This window comes from Manis pentadactyla, chromosome 5 (assembly GCF_030020395.1).
Source record: "Manis pentadactyla isolate mManPen7 chromosome 5, mManPen7.hap1, whole genome shotgun sequence".
NCBI lineage: Eukaryota > Metazoa > Chordata > Mammalia > Pholidota > Manidae > Manis > Manis pentadactyla.
The window spans coordinates 129,026,741-129,030,189 of record NC_080023.1 but is presented as its reverse complement, the minus strand read 5'-3'; positions in this window follow the sequence as shown (position 1 = coordinate 129,030,189).

Below are 3,449 nucleotides of genomic sequence, written 5' to 3'. Positions count from 1 at the left end.
ACTCTACATCCAAAAGCAGCGGGATATACATTCTTCTCCAGTGCACATGGAACATTCTCCAGAATAGACCACATACTAGGCCACAAAAAGAGCCTCAGAAAATTCCAAAAGATTGAAATCCTACCAACCAACTTTTCAGACCACAAAGGCATAAAACTAGAAATAAACTGTACAAAGAAAGCAAAGAGGCTCACAAACACATGGAGGCTAAACAACACGCTCCTAAATAATCAATGGATCAATGACCAAATCAAAATGGAGATCCAGCAATATATGGAAACAAATGACAACAACAACACTAAGCCCCAACTTCTGTGGGACACAGCAAAAGCAGTCTTAAGAGGAAAGTATATAGCAATCCAAGCATATTTAAAAAAGGAAGAGCAATCCCAAATGAATGGTCTAATGTCACAATTATCGAAATTGGAAAAAGAAGAACAAATGAGGCCTAAGGTCAGCAGAAGGAGGGACATAATAAAGATCAGAGAAGAAATAAAGAAAATTGAGAAGAATAAAACAATAGCAAAAATCAATGAAACCAAGAGCTGGTTCTTCGAGAAAATAAACAAAATAGATAAGCCTCTAGCCAGACTTATTAAGAAGAAAAGAGAGTCAACACAAATCAACAGTATCAGAAACGAGAAAGGAAAAATCATGACGGACCCCACGGAAATGCAAAGAATTATTGGAGAATACTATGAAAACCTATATGCTAACAAGCTGGGAAACCTAGGAGAAATGGACAACTTCCTAGAAAAATATAACCTTCCAAGATTGACCCAGTAAGAAACAGAAAATCTAAACAGACCAATTACCAGCAACGAAATTGAAGCGGTAATAAAAAAACTACCAAAGAACAAAACCCCCAGGCCAGATGGATTTACCTCGGAATTTTATCAGACATACAGGGAAGACATAATACCCATTCTCCTTAAAGTTTTCCAAAAAATAGAGGAGGAGGGGATACTCCCAAACTCATTCTATGAAGCTAATATCACCCTAATACCAAAACCAGGCAAAGACCCCACCAAAAAAGAAAACTACAGACCAATATCCCTGATGAACGTAGATGCAAAAATACTCAACAAAATATTAGCAAACCGAATTCAAAAATACATCAAAAGGATCATACACCATGACCAAGTGGGATTCATCCCAGGGATGCAAGGATGGTACAACATTCGGAAGTCCATCAACATCATCCACCACATCAACAAAAAGAAAGACAAAAACCACATGATCATCTCCATAGATGCTGAAAAAGCATTTGACAAAGTTCAACATCCATTCATGTTAAAAACTCTCAGCAAAATGGGAATAGAGGGCAAGTACCTCAACATAATAAAGGCCATCTATGATAAACCCACAGCCAACATTATATTGAACAGCGAGAAGCTGAAAGCATTTCCGCTGAGATCGGGAACTAGACAGGGATGCCCACTCTCTCCACTGTTATTTAACATAGTACTGGAGGTCCTAGCCACGGCAATCAGACAAAATAAAGAAATACAAGGAATCCAGATTGGTAAAGAAGAAGTTAAACTGTCACTATTTGCAGATGACATGATACTGTACATAAAAAACCCTAAAGACTCCACCCCAAAACTGCTAGAACTGATATCAGAATACAGCAAAGTTGCAGGATACAAAATCAACACACAGAAATCTGTGGCTCTCCTATATACTAACAATGAACCAACAGAAAGAGAAATCAGGAAAACAACTCCATTCACAATTGCATCAAAAAAAATAAAATACCTAGGAATAAACCTAACCAAAGAAGTGAAAGACTTATACTCTGAAAACTACAAGTCACTCTTAAGAGAAATTAAAGGGGACACTAACAGATGGAAACTCATCCCATGCTCGTGGCTAGGAAGAATTAATATCGTTAAAATGGCCATCCTGCCCAAAGCAATATACAGATTTGATGCAATCCCTATGAAACTACCAGCAACATTCTTCAATGAACTGGAACAAATAATTCAAAAATTCATATGGAAACACCAAAGACCCCGAATAGCCAAAGCAATCCTGAGAAAGAAGAATAAAGTAGGGGGGATCTCACTCCCCAACTTCAAGCTCTACTATAAAGCCATAGTAATCAAGACAATTTGGTACTGGCACAAGAGCAGAGCCACAGACCAATGGAACAGACTAGAGAATCCAGACATTAACCCAGACATATATGGTCAATTAATATTTGATAAAGGAGCCATGGACATACAATGGCAAAATGACAGTCTCTTCAACAGATGGTGCTGGCAAAACTGGACAGCTACATGTAGGAGAATGAAACTGGACCATTGTCTAACCCCATATACAAAAGTAAACTCAAAATGGATCAAAGACCTGAATGTAAGCCATGAAACCATTAAACTCTTGGAAGAAAACATAGGCAAAAACCTCTTAGACATAAACATGAGTGACCTCTTCTTGAACATATCTCCCCGGGCAAGCAAAAATGAGTAAGTGGGACTATATTAAGCTGAAAAGCTTCTGTACAGCAAAAGACACCATCAATAGAACAAGAAGGATCCCTGCAGTATGGGAGAATATATTTGAAAATGACACATCCGATAAAGGCTTGACGTCCAGAATATATAAGGAGCTCACACGCCTCAACAAACAAAAAACAAATAACCCAATTAAAAAATGGGCAGAGGAACTGAACAGACAGTTCTCCAAAAAAGAAATACAGATGGCCAACAGACACATGAAAAGATGCTCCACATCGCTAATTATCAGAGAAATGCAAATTAAAACTACAATGAGGTATCACCTCACACCAGTAAGGATGGCTGCCATCCAAAAGACAAACAACAAATGTTGGCGAGGCTGTGGAGAAAGGGGAACCCTCCTACACTGCTGGTGGGAATGTAAGTTAGTTCAACCATTGTGGAAAGCAGTATGGAGGTACATCAAAATGCTCAAAACAGACTTACCATTTGACCCAGGAATTCCACTCCTAGGAATTTACCCTAAGAACGCAGCAATCAAGTTTGAGAAAGACAGATGCACCCCTATGTTTATTGCAGCACTATTTACAATAGCCAAGAATTGGAAGCAACCTAAATGTCCATCAATAGATGAATGGATAAAGAAGATGTGGTACATATACACAATGGAATACTACTCAGCCATAAGAAAAGGGCAAATCCAATCATTTGCAGCAACATGGATGGAGCTGGAGGGTATTATGCTCAGTGAAACAAGCCAAGCGGAGAAAGAGAAATACCAAATGATTTCACTTATCTGTGGAATATAAGAACAAAGGAAAAACTGAAGGAACAAAACAGCAGCAGATTCACAGAACTCAAGAATGGACTAACAGGTACCAAAGGGAAAGGGACTAGGGAGGATGGGTGGGTAGGGAGGGATAAGGGGGGAGAAGTAGGGGGGTATTAAGATTAACATGCATGGGGGGGTAGGAGAAAAGGGAGGGCTGT